Genomic DNA, 15076 nt, shown 5'->3' with positions numbered 1-15076 from the left:
CGATAACAAATCGAAAATTTTTTGTAACTTGATGACTTAAAGTTTTATTAACAAACCAATAGCTTTTAATGATAAATCGATAACTTATCGATAACGAATTTGTAACTTTTTGATAATAAATTAATAATACGCCGTTAAAAATTGGTGATACTACGATAAAATCGGTAAATTTTCGATAGCATATCGAAAACCTTTGATAACAAATTAATAAGTTCTCAACAGTTTTTTCATATCGAAATTTTTTTTAATAAATTGTCGCTAACAAACCAATAACTCGTCGATAAGAAATCAGAAGCTCATTGGTTACTTTTGCTATCGATAGCAAATTTATAATAAAAAAATTATAACTTCTCTATACTTATATACATATGTACATATATCAAACCGGTAATAAATTTTCAACACGCTGACCGGTTACGATTCCAACCTCGGTTTTGGCTTCGGTGTTGACTTCTAATTTTTCATTTCCTCCCCTAGCGTTTCTTTTCTCCTTTCTCTTAATTTTCTTGCATTACCGTTAACATCGTTATTATCATCCTTATCTTTTTCGATAGTGTTATTATATTTCTCCTTTTCTTTCTGCTCTTCTGTTCCATCTTGTCTGCATTTACTTCTGTTTCTCTGTCCTTTCACTTTCTCCTTTATTCATAAATGATCTATTTATTATACTCAGCTGAGCAGAGCTCACAGAGTATATTAATTTTGTTGATCTGGGCACAAAAAGAAATTCATTTAGCCATGTCCGTCCGTCCGTCCGTCTGTCTGTCCGTGAACACGATAACTTAAGTAAATTTTGAGGTATCTTGACGAAATTTGGCGTGTAGGTTCCTGGGTAATCATCTCAGATACTAATTTAAAATGAACGAAATAGCCCACTTTAAAAAAAAAATTTTTTTTAAAGTCAAATTCTAACAAAAAATGTTATATCTTTACAGTATATAAGTAAATTATGTCAAATTTCAACTCCATTAAGGATATGATGAAACAAAATACAAAAATGAAAGAAAATTTCAAAACGGGCGTGGTTACGCGCTTTTTCATTTAATTTGTCTAGAATACTTTTAATGCCATAAGTCGATCAAAAATTTACCAATCCATGTGAAATTTGGTAGGGGCATTGCTTCTATGAAAATGAGCGAAATCGGTTGAAGCCACGCCCAGTTTTTATACACAGTCGACCGTCTGCCCTTCCGCTCGGCCGTTAACACGATAACTTGAGCAAAAATCGATATATATTTACTAAACTTAGTTCACGTACTTATCTGAACTCACTTTATCTTGGTATTAAAAATGGGAGTAATCCGACTATGACCACGCCCACTTTTTCGATATCGAAAATTTCGAAAAATGAAAAAAATTCCATAATTCTATACCAAATACGAAAAAAAGAATGAAAGATGGTGATTGGTTTGGTTTTTTGACGCAAAGTATACATAACTTTAGAAAAAACTTTGTAAAATGGGTGTGACACCTACCATGTTAATTAGAGGAAATTGTAAAACTTCTGCAGGGCGAAATCAAAAGCCCTTGGAATCATGGCAGGAATACTGTTCGTGGTATTGTATATATAAATAAATTAGCGGTACCCGACAGATGATGTTCTGGGTCACCCTGGTCCACATTTTGGTCGATATCTCGAAAACCCCTCCACATATGGGACTAGGGGCCACTCCCTTTTAAAACCTTCATTAATACCTTGAATTTGATACCCATATCGTACAAACACATTCTAGAGTCACCTTTGGTCCACCTTTATGGCGATATCCCGAAATGGCGTCCACGTATAGAACTATGGCCCACTCGCTTTTAAAATTCTCTTTAATACCTTCCATTTAATACCCATGTCATATAAACACTTTTCAAGGTTACCCTCGGTTCATTTTCCCAAATGGTGATTTTCCTTTATTTTGTCTCCAAAACTCTCAACTGAGTATGTAATGTTCGGTTACACCCGAACTTAGCCTTCCTTACTTGTTTTTCTTTTGGTTTTTCTGTTCTCGTTAACTTCTCTCCCATGAACATTGCTCCCACAATATGCTACAGTGTAGTGATTACACTTGCACTTACATTTTATATTCCTCCATATATAATACCACCTCCATAGACTGGGCTTACGCTTACACTTACCTTATCCACGCTTACATTATAATTCCCCCGTACAGCCAAATCAAAAATTTGTTTACTAGGAATTACTCCCAAAAAAAGCGGCATAAAACAAAGACATTATTAGCATAACTATATAGATAAAGCTTATTATATGCAAGTTTGTTTAGTCAAATCACGTAAATTATTAACCGAGTTTATGTCTATCGTGTACTACAGGGCGTATACGCAATATTATGGTCGTTATGCATTTTCCTAGTTCGTATGCAAGTATGAACTATCTGAAGCTCAAACTAAGTCAAAAAGTGGCTAGGCAACTATTTGTATTAAATTGTTCAGCTTTTCACAATCATCCAGAAAGTCCGTAAATTCAGGGCGGTTACCTTTGTTTTAGACAGGACAAAGAAATTAGGGAAATCACCAATTATTTATTTACATATGTACCATTAACATTCATAACAGTCTTTAGTATAATACATTTTTTTAATAATAATAATAATTGGACGTTGTGGCAGCGCATTGCCCTCAAGTTGCCAAATGAAACCAGGCTAATCCTGTTCATTATTATTTATTTATACCTTTCATGAACATGAAATGGTATATTAACTTTGGTCCGATGTTTGTAACGTTGAGAAATATAGAAGCTAGACCCACCATTAAGTATACCGAATTCACCAGGGCGACGAACTGAGTTGATATACCCATGTCCGTCTGTCCGTCCGTCTGTCCGTTTGAACGCAAACTAGTCCCTCAAATTTTGAGGTATATCAATGAAATTTGGCACAAGGATGTATTTTTGTATTATATTAGACATTTGTAGGATCCGGTAGGATCGGAGCACTATAACATATATCTCCCATACAACCGATCGTTCAGATAACACGATTTTGATCATTCCTGCCGCAATTTAGAAAAATAAACGTGAACCTCGGTGATATATATTCTAATATATCTTAGAAGATATCCTGAAAAAATCACTTTCATCGGAGCTATATATAGCATATATCCCATTCAACGGATTTTTCAGATAGAAAGGTTTTTGGCAATTTCTCCCTTAATTTCCAATATAAAAACGTTAAATTTGGTGATATTTATTCTAATATATCATGGAAGATTTCATGAAAAAATCATTTCGATCGGAGCTATATATAATATATATCCCATACAACCGATCGTTCAGATAGAAAGATTTTTAGCCATTCTCCCTTAATTTCCAATATAACAAGTAAGGAAGGTTAAGTTCGGGTGTAACCGAACATTACATACTCAGTTGGGAGCTATGGTGACAACATAAGGGAAAATAACCATGTAGGAAAATGAACCGAGGGAAACCCTGGAATGTGTTTGTATGGCATGGGTATCAAATGAAAGGCATTAAAGAGTATTTTATGAGGGAGTGGGCCATAGTTCTATAGGTGGACGCCATTTAGGGATATAGCCATAAAGGTGGATCAGGGTTGACTCTAGAATGCGTTTGTACGATATGGGTATCAAATGAAAGATGTTAATGAGTATTTTAAAAGGGAGTGGACCTTAGTTCTATAGGTGGACGCCGTTTCGAAATATCGCCATAAAGGTGGACCAGGGGTGACTCTAGAAAGTGTTTGTACGATATGGGTATCAAATTAAAGGTATTAATGATGGTTTTAAAAGGGAGTGGTGGTTGTTGTATAGGTGGTCGCCTTTTCGAGATATCGCCATAAAGGTGGACCAGGGGTGACTCTAGAATGCGTTTGTACGATATGGGTATCAAATGAAAGGTGTTAATGAGTATTTTAAAAGGGAGTAATCCTTAGTTCCATAGGTGGACGCCGTTTCGAGATATCGCCATAAAGGTGGACCAGGGGTGACCCTAGAATTTGTTTGTACAATGTGGGCATCAAACGAATGGTGTTAATGAGTATTTTAAAAGGGAGTAATCCTTAGTTCCATAGGTGGATGCCGTTTCGAAATATCGTCATAAAAGTGGACCAGGGGTGACTCTAAAATGTGTTTGTACGATATGGGTATCAAATTAAAGGTATTAATGATGGTTTTAAAAGGGCGTGGTGTTTGTTGTATAGGTGGTCGCCTTTTCGAGATATCGCCATAAAGGTGGACCAGGGGTGACTCTAGAATGCGTTTGTACGATATGGGTATCAAATGAAAGGTGTTAATGAGTATTTTAAAAGGGAGTAATCCTTAGTTCCATAGGTGGACTCCGTTTCGAGATATCGCCATAAAGGTGGACCAGGGGTGACCCTAGAATTTGTTTGTACAATATGGGTATCAAAAGAAAGGTGTTAATGAGTATTTTAAAAGGGAGTAATCCTTAGTTCCATAGGTGGACGCCGTTTCGAGATATCGCCATAAAGGTGGACCAGGGGTGACCCTAGAATTTGCTTGTACAATATGGGCATCAAACGAAAGGTGTTAATGTGTATTTTAAAAGGGAGTGGGCCTTAGTTCTATAGGTGGACGCCGTTTCGAAATATCGCCACAAAGGTGGACCAGGGGTGACTCTGGAATGTGTTTGTACGATATGGATATCAAATTAAAGGTATTAATGAGGGTTTTAAAAGAGAGTGGTGGTAGTTGTATATGTGAAGGCGTTTTCCAGATATCGACCAAAATGTGGACCAGGGTGACCCAGAACATTATCTGTGGGATACCGCTAATTTATTTATATATGTAATACCTGCCAAGATTTTAAGTGTTTTTTATTTCGCCCTGCAGAACTTTTTCATTTTCTTCTACTTAATATGGTAGGTGTCACAACCATTTTATAAAGTTTTTTCTAAAGTTATATTTCACTTCAATAAAACAATCCAATTACCTTACCATGTTTCATCCCTTTTTTCGTATTTGGTATAGAATTATGGCATTTTTTTCATTTTTCGTAATTTTCGATATCGAAAAAGTGGGCGTGGTCATAGTCGGATTTCGTTCATTTTTCATACCAAGATAAAGTAAGTTCAAGTAAGCACGTGAACTAAGTTCATTAAAGATATGTCGATTTTTGCTCAAGTTATCGTGTTAACGGCCATGCGGAAGGGCAGACGGACGACTGTGTATAAAAACTGGGCGTGGCATCAACCGATTCCGCCCATTTTCACAGAAAACATTTAACGTCATAAAGTATATGCCCCTACCAAATTTTAAAAGGATTGGTTGGTTTTTGTTCGACTTATGGCGTTAAAAGTATCCTAGACAAATTAAATGAAAAAGGGCGGAGCCACGCCCATTTTGAAATTTTCTTTTATTTTTGTATTTTTTTGCACCACATCATTACTGGAGTTGAATGTTGACATAATTTACTTATATACTGTAAAGATATTAAATTTTTTGTTAAAATTTTACTTTAAAAAAATTTTTTTTTTAAAAGTGGGCGTGGTCCTTCTCCGATTTTGCTAATTTTTATTAAGCGTACATATAGTAATAGAAGTAACGTTCCTGCCAAATTTCATCAAGATATCTTCAACGACTGCCAAATTACAGCTTGCAAAAGTTTTAAATTACCTTCTTTTAAAAGTGGGCGGTGCCACGCCCGTTGTCCAAAATTTTACTAATTTTCTATTCTGCGTCATAATTTCAACTCATCTACCAAGTTTCGTCGCTTTATCTGTCTTTTATAATGAATTATCGCACTTTTTCGGTTTTTCGAAATTTTCGATATCGAAAAAGTAGGCGTGGTTATAGTCCGATATCGTTCATTTTAAATAGCGATCTGAGATGAGTGCCCTGCAACCTACGTACCAAATTTTATCAAGATACCTCTAAATTTACTTAAGTTATCGTGTTTACGGACGGACGGACGGACGGACGGACATGGCTCAATCAAATTTTTTTTCGATCCTGATTATTTTGATATATGGAAGTCTATATCTATCTCGATTCCTTTATATATGTACAACCAACCGTTATCCAATCAAACTTAATATACTCTGTGAGCTCTGCTCAGCTGAGTATAAAACGTTAAATTTGGTGATATTTATTCTAATATTTGATAGAAGATTTCCTGAAAAAATCACTTTGATCGGAGCTATATGTATATAGTATATACCTATGATATACAACCAATCGTTCAGACAGAACAATTTTTGGCCATTTTTCCCTTAGTTTCCAATATAAAAACGTGAAACTTGGTGATATTGAAACTTGATGATATTTATTATTAGATTTCCTGTAAAAATCATTTCGATCAGAGCTATATAGAATATATATCCAATACAACCGATCGTTCAGATAATAAATTTTTTGCCATTTTTTATTTTATATTTATCTTAAAAATCGTTTAGGTATGTACATCTGTTCACTATATATTTCTTATCTTATACATCCGATTATTTGGAGATTACGAACGGGATAAGATTATTGTACAGCCCCATTCATGAAAGATATGAAGTCTTCGGCACAGCCGAAGACAGTCCCGTCCTTACTTGTTTTTTTGTTTGTGCCGAGTCATTGATGGGCCGTGGTTTGTTAAGCGATGAGACATAAACTGATCAGCTGCAAAGGAAATATCATCAGCTGAGTGTAAAACTAAATACAAAGAATAAAAATAAACATATACAATATCAACTATTAAGGCCCGGTTTTTCAGTAGTTAGTTAAGCTAAGCTTAAACTAAGTTTGCTTAAACTCTATTCAAATTTAAACTCCAGTTAAACTACTTAGCAGTTTTTCAGTCACAGTTTAAGGCCCCTTTTGGGGTAGGCTTTTTTGTAAGGCAACATTGGTTTTTTATTATCTATAGATAATTGGTAGATACGACAACATCAGGATTTTTCTTACCCCACAAACATTTAAAAGGTATTTCTGCAGCGAAATATGTGTCTAGTTCTGGAGATGATATCCAACATCATTATCCAGTTATTCTTAAACCAGATAGTTCCCAAGTTGATATCCAACCTTTAAGAAATTTTGTAAAATTTATAGTTTTCGAGATGATTATCATTATCAAATTATTATGCATCCTTTGCGAGATTTTGGGAAATGTTCAGTTCTCAAATGAATATCCAACATATTTCTCCAGTTGATATCCTACATTTGATATCGAGTTGAGGCGGAGTTGAAATAAAATTAAAGAAAAAAAAACTTTTTTAAAAATAAGCTTTTATTGCTGGTTAATAAAATTAACTAAAAAATAAAAAATAAATTTACTGTAAAGAAATATAACACTTTATAAGTTCATTGTAACCTTTAACGATAATTAGGCTTTTTCATCTGCGACAAAAAAATACCACATTTAAACACATTAAAACTTTACACCTAAATTATTAAATCTTACAGTTTATATCGTAGTCCTAATTGTTCTAGTAAAAAGCGTGTTAAATTTTGGTGGTATAATTAAGAACATTTAAGACCTCCTTTTCTTGCTATCATAATTGAACACGCTTTTTATTAGAACAATTAGGACTGTGATATAAACTGTAAGCTTTAATAATTTAGGTGTAAAGTTTTAAAGTTAAAAATATATAATTATGTACGATATAGAATTTTTTTGTCGCAGCCGAAAAAGCCTAATTATCGTTTAAGCTTACAATGAACTTATAAAGTGTTATATTTCTTTACAGTCAATTTATTTTTTACTTTTTAGTTAATTTTATTAACCAAAATAATAAAAGCTTATTTTTAAAAAAGTTTTTTTTTCTTTAATTTTATTTTTTACTTTTTAGTTCGTTTATTAACAAGTAATAGAAGCTTGTTCTTAGAAAAGCCTTTTTCTAAAATTTAATTTAAATATGATTTTTTTTTTAATTTTTAGTAGAGTAAAATATTGTTTAAATTAGTTACGTAAACTTTACTTAGTTATTTGTAACGTTTCTCATTCTATCCATTTCTTTTAAAGCATCAACATTAGAGGGTTTCTTCGAAGTCAACTTTGAACAGTCAAGTTCTTCGATTCGAATACCTGCTAAAGACCTAACTCGGCTTTTGACAGAGAGCACATATAAAATTGTGTCAAACAGTGTTAAATAACTTAAAATCATATTTTATTGTGACTTGGCCTATGTGGCGTTCAGTTTACAATTACTCATTGCAGATCTCTGCTCTGTGTGTTATATCTGTTTTAAAATAATAGCCGTATTTTTTTTTTACACGTAAACGTCTATACGCTTATAATTTATATGGACTGCTAAGCGCCAAACTTTAAATACACCTCTGAAGTTGCTGCGCATAAAATGTGTACTAATAAATTCCAATACGCATTATACGCAGATGTAACTGAAATATGTGTTTTTGTTTCACCCTACACTAATTCTATGTATTCTATGTGTGTCCACAATTCATCGCAACTGATTTAGCTATATGTTATACACAGACATACAACAGAGGGTCGTGTCTCCGCTTTTCGGTACACGCTGTAGCTGTAGCTAGTTGTTTAACCACTGCCGCTATATGGGTCTCCTAAGCATTATGTAAGCGAGGATAGGCGTTTTTTTCACGCGCAAACGTAAACCTATACGCGTGTATAAAAAACACGGCTAATATTCCAACTTTCGCTTAGCTAAAATTCCATCGCCAAAAATCTGTAAAACAAAATCAAGTGCGCAAAAAGTATGCAACAACTACCGATAAGAGCCTAACCGCGTTAGCGTTCGTTGTATCACAGAATTTTTACACTTTGAAAATGACGGCTGTTGTTTGCAAGGTTGCATTCCTTTGAGTGTTCGTTTTCACCATCTGGATTAACAAAGTCATGAGCCTGGGCATTCGCGCAATTTTAGTGATGTAAATTGCATGGCGCCAGCGCCAATGCGGTGCCAGCTCAATGGTAGCTCATTGACGAAATGACTCCAAGCGAATTTTTGACGCTACTTAGTAGTGAGTGCGTAGTACATTTTACTTGCGCTATTGAGTGAAACGACTTTTGTGTGTCAGGCACGAGTTTGGTGTTATTGGCGCTACTGGCAATGATGACACTGAGCTGTTGACGGTAGCGCTGGTAGTTCAGATTTTGAATCAGAGAAAGAATTGATGACCCGTGTAAATTATTATGGCTTTGGCCGTGTAAATTATTATGGTGTATTTGTATATTTTAGATTTAATTCACAATTAACATGTGTGTGTTTGAGCGGCCAAATAATAACAGTAGTATTGCTAAAGTGCTGATTAGTTGATGGAATGTCGCTAATTTCCTAGCGATGATCAGCAGATTGTCAATATTTCGTTCAACGGATGCGCGAAATTGCCACATCTGCTCAAATTTTCCAAAGATTTTCCATTCTTGATTTAACTTAAGCTGTTATGCCAATATTTTTCAGCCAGCTTTTTTCAAATAGGTAATTTTTCCAAAAGCAAAATAAATTACAGAAAAGATTACAGGGTTAAACAGCCTTAAAAATTCAGTTATGTTGGTTATACACAGAAATACAACAGAGGGTTGTGTCTCCGCTTTTCGCAAGCGATGAGATTCACCACGCGTGACACGTGATTCACCACGTCCAAATATCACAATCCACGGATAGGTACCGGCGTGTTTGTATGGGACTTAGGCTGTTATGCCAAAGTAAATACAAATCTTTACCGATAACTATGTTATCGATTAATTTATCGAATTCTAACAAAGTAATATTGCATTGTCATCGGAGTTATACATGTGTGCAAAATTTCAGCTCAATCGAACACCGGGAAGTGTATCAAATTTAACTTGCAAGATTCCATTACAGACAACAAAAGTGAAAGTAAATAAAAGCTTATAAAAACTACTAAAACCAGCAGCTGTTTATTGTGAGAAATAAACCACTGTTTGATAGCAGTAATGAAGCGTAGTTAGTGAAAAATAAATTATACATATTTTATTTTATTTTCATGAAAATACTGTAGTATGGAATCACACAGTTAAGTCCAGTTAGAAAACCACAAGTTGAGAATTAAATTTTTCCAACTTCTATTACGTTTTTGGTTTATAAAAAATTCCCTCTTTTGCTGAGTACGCTATAATTCGCGAGCTGAGCCACTGTTTCGAAACAACTCTTGAGATTTTAGAAGTATGCCTTGTTATCAACATGAGCTCTAATGTTAATCAAGCCCAAATGCTTGTTGGGTATATTCGACGCCATTTCGAACGAACGCAAATATTTGATAGGTTAAGTTGGCCAGATCGACCACTTGACCTAAGCTTAAACTTCAGTTAAAATAGAATGAAAAACTGCAAAGTAAATTTAAGCGTAGTTTAACTAACAAACTGAGTTGAACTTTAACTGAAAAACAGGGCCTAAGAGAGATACGAACGATATACATGCACTACATATTTCAAATAATATAACTTTAAATCCATAGTAATAATCTTTCTGTTTTTAAAGACCAAAACAAGGATTCATCCTAATATGTGCACCGACTTAAACCCATAAATTCGATGAAAATGAACGCATTGCTTAAAGTTTTTTCGCTGCACGTACAAAATTTGCATATCTCCCTTCATATGAAAGTCCCTATCCATAAAATTATGCATTTATGCCGCTTCCCTTTTGGAAAACCGTTATCATAAGCGTTTTACATGAACAGTATTATGCATATTATGGTAAAGTCTAAAAGCACGCGCTCTACGTATGTGGAAACAAATAATTTACATTTGTAAATGTTACGAAATTTACAAATTCACAAATTTAATTAGTAGTTGCAAATTCTAAATATTCTAATGCTAGTTTTTGAACAATTGAATATATATTTTCATGGCAAATTGAATAAAATTACATATCACATTCCTGCTGCCATTTTGCATTAATTAAGTAACTTCATCAACATTAATAATTAATTTTACTGACTGCGAGTTGGAAATATGTTACCACTGTTATTTTGGTATAGGTTTATCATATGATTTTATTAAGTACATGCATACATATCTCTTAGTTACACACAAAATTCAATTAGTTAATATCAGCTTTATTAGTATTCTAATTTTATTACGACTTCAATTACGCTTGGTGTGCGTGCTAATGCGAAGCTGGTTTTTGGTGATGCGCTATTTCAATTCAAAATGTTTAGAATAATTTTGGGTAAATCACAATAAAAATCATGCCAAATTGCTGATAGTTGGCGCATTATTTTTTTTCCATATTCTGCCCACCCCCACCAACAAGAATCTTTTTTCTGCCTCGCAAAAACAAACCCTGCAAAAATACGATTAGCCTAAGATGAATCCGGGAAGAGTCGCAAAGGAGTATGCGACTATAGCCAGTTCTGTTCTCCTTATATGGGTTGGAGTGATCCCTTTTATTTGAGCATGTCCTATGGAGAAACCAATTGTACCTATTTATGCCTGAACGGTTAGTGTCGGACTGGTCCTCTTTGTACCCTTACGGGTAATGTCGAACAGATCCTTTTTGTTCTGTTCGACACTTCCTCTTTGTACCCCTATGGGTATTGTCGGAAAGATCCTTTTACCATTCTCCGTTATTCCCTTGCGGGTATTGTTCGTCACGTCCTCTTTGTACTCCTGCGGGTACTGTCGGACAGATCCTCTTTTTCTTATAGATTTTATAATTTTTATACTCAGTTGAGCAGAGCTCACAGAGTATATTAAGTTTGATTGGATAACGGTTGGTTGTACATATACAAAGAAATCGAGATAGATATAGACTTCCATATATCAAAATAATCAGGATCGAAAAAAAATTTGATTGAGCCATGTCCGTCCGTCCGTCCGTCCGTTAACACGATAACTTGAGTAAATTTTGAGGTATCTTGATGAAATTTGGTATGTAGGTTCCTGAGCACTCATCTCAGATCGCTATTTAAAATGAACGATATCGGACTATAACCACGCCCACTTTTTCGATATCGAAAATTTCGAAAAACCGAAAAAGTGCGATAATTCATTACAAAAGACAGATAAAGCGACAAAACTTGGTAGATGAGTTGAACTTATGACGCAAGATAGAAAGTTAGTAAAATCTTGGACAATGGGCGTGGCACCGCCCACTTTTAAAAGAAGGTAATTTAAAACTTTTGCAAGCTGTAATTTGGCAGTCGTTGAAGATATCATGATGAAATTTGGCAGGAACGTTACTCTTATTACTATATGTACGCTTAATAAAAATTAGCAAAATCGGAGAAGGACCACGCCCACTTTTAAAAAAAATTTTTTTTTTTTAAGTAAAATTTTAACAAAAAATTTAATATCTTTACAGTATATAAGTAAATTATGTCAAGATTCAACTCCAGTAATGATATGGTGCAACAAAATACAAAAATAAAAGAAAATTTAAAAATGGGCGTGGCTCCGCCCTTTTTCATTTAATTTGTCTAGGCTACTTTTAACGCCATAAGTCGAACAAAAATTAACTAATCCTTTTGAAATTTGGTAGGGGCATAGATTTTATGGCGTTAACTGTTTTCTGTGAAAATGGGCGAAATCGGTTGATGTCACACCCAGTTTTTATACAAAGTCGTCCGTCTGTCCTTCCGCATGGCCGTTAACACGATAACTTGAGCAAAAATCGATATATCTTTGCTAAACTCAGTTCACGTACTTATCTGAACTCACTTTATCTTGGCATGAAAAATGAACGAAATCCGGCTATGACTACGCCCACTTTTTCGATATCGAAAATTACGAAAAATGAAAAAAATGCCATAATTCTATACCAAATATGAAAAAAGAGATGAAATATGGTAAGGTAATTGGATTGTTTTATTGACGCGAAATATAACTTTAGAAAAAACTTTATAAAATGGTTGTGACACCTACCATATTAAGTAGAAGAAAATGAAAAAGTTCTGCAGGGCGAAATAAAAAACCCTTAAAATCTTGGCAGGTATTACATATATAAATAAATTAGCGGTATCCAACAGATGATGTTCTGGGTCACCCTGGTCCACATTTTGGTCGATATCTGGAAAACGCCTTCACATATACAACTACCACCACTCCCTTTTAAAACTCTCATTAATATCTTTAATTTGATACTCATATCGTACAAACAAAGTCTATAGTCACCCCTGGTCCAGAAAGGCCCACTTCCTCTTAAAATACTCATTAACTCCTTTCGTTTGATACCCATATTGCACAAACGAATTCTAGAGTCACCCCTGGTCCACCTTTATGGCGATATCTCGAAAAGGGGTCCACCTATAGAACTAAGCCCCACGCCCTTTTAAAATAATCATTAACACCTTTCATTTGATACCCATATCGTACAAACGCATTCTAGAGTCACTCCTGGTCCATCTTTACGGCGATATCTCGAAAAGGCGTCCATCTATAGAACTTAGGTCCACGCCCTTTTAAAATACTCATTAATACCTTTCATTTGATACCCATATCGTACAAACGCATTCTAGAGTCAACCCTGATCCACCTTTATGGCTATATCCCTAAATGGCGTCCACCTATAGAACTATGGCCCACTCCCTCATAAAATACTCTTTAATGCCTTTCATTTGATACACATGTCATACAAACACATTCCAGGGTTTCCCTCGGTTCATTTTCCTACATGGTTATTTTCCCTTATGTTGTCACCATAGCTCTCAACTGAGTATGTAATGTTCGGTTACACCCGAACTTAACCTTCCTTACTTGTTTTTAGTTATTATCGGTTTCTTAACGATGACTCATCGGTTTGTTATGAAACATGTAGCGATAATAATGTGATAAGAAACCAATAAGGCGGATGTTCAGCGATGACTAGCCGATAATAAATCAACAATAATCTGTCGGTATCGGTTGTTACCGCTAAGGAGCGGACGAAAGAAATTCTTATCAAATAAACTAAAATAGATTGTTTCTGGTAAAGTTACCTTAGCTGTGACTATACCTTTGCCCCTGGTTGAAATTTAGTTAGTTTAAAAACATATTTCTGTATGTTTAAACATCAAACTTCGCGAATACTTGGATCTTATGCCTTTCTTATTTATTCCACATGTACTAGATGTAACACAATTGCACGCAGCAACTTTATACGAAGTGACGTATGGTTTTTATATTTATGTAACACTTTTTAACCATTCCGCTTCTTCAAGAATTTATTCACTCATCAACTGCGTAACAAGTCACAAAAGCTACAACTGCTTTACTATGTCTGACGTACCAAAGAATATCAAATCTTTCTACAACAGCCCTCCAAACAATAACCTCAAAACCGGAGGTTTACTACTCAGTCTGAGAACATTTCTTAGCTAGCAAAGCTACAAAGCTTGTACTTTTATTTTTTTCACTATGATCATGCCGGCGTAGAGCTCGTAAAGTTAACGAATTAGCGTCAACCGATATATCGTCACCGTTGTTTTCACGACTAGAACCATAAACATTTTGAAGAACTATTCTCACGAATACTTCCAGAGCCAACCCATCGCCTCTCACCACCTCTCATGATTTCGTCCCATACATCAGGTCAATGATATAATGAGAGAGTTTGTAGTTAAGTTCGAAGTTTTTTAGTTTCGCCGTTCATGTTGGCACCTGATAGACGTAGTCATTCTCAGTTTCAAACTCATGATCCAACCCAACAATTTTTTAAAAAGTATCCAATATATAAGATCTGTCTTCATACATGTTATTTCTTGAGAGTCCAGAACTATTCGGGATCTTTATACATGTAAATGTAAATTAACATATCCACACTCGTTATTTGCTCCGTTCTTCGATAAAACATTTAATCAAATAGAATTTTTCTTATTTGCGCTATTATATTCCTTGTTCGATGCATATTTATATGTAAATTTTTGTAACACATTCGAGCTCTATTTAATTAAAAATTCCAACTTTTCTAAACAGATAATATAAATTTGTAGTAAAAACCAGCAAAGGCAACGACGAGTTCAGAATGTAAGCAGTTCCACGACTAAACGGACCTTCACGTGCCGGAACATTATCTAATAACTCTTCGTCTATATCTGGATCTTGCGCCGATATTGCTTTTAATAAGATAAACACAAATGATATAAAAATTTGAAATGAATTCATGTTTGTTTTCATATGGAGATTTTTTATCACTTCACAATTTACTATACTTTTGAATTGACGTTTAGTTTAATTTATTTGCCT

At 34.5% G+C, this 15076-nt stretch overlaps 1 protein-coding gene across 9 annotated transcripts in view; it reads left to right on the top strand.

Moving 5' to 3' along the window:
- The window catches only part of sif (still life), an 843636-nt gene that overhangs the window by 560490 nt on the left and 268070 nt on the right, over nt 1-15076 (top strand). The window lies entirely within an intron of this gene.

Source organism: Eurosta solidaginis, chromosome 5 (genome assembly GCF_040869045.1).
Source record: "Eurosta solidaginis isolate ZX-2024a chromosome 5, ASM4086904v1, whole genome shotgun sequence".
Classification (NCBI taxonomy): domain Eukaryota; kingdom Metazoa; phylum Arthropoda; class Insecta; order Diptera; family Tephritidae; genus Eurosta; species Eurosta solidaginis.
This window is presented reverse-complemented; position numbering and strand designations above follow the sequence as displayed.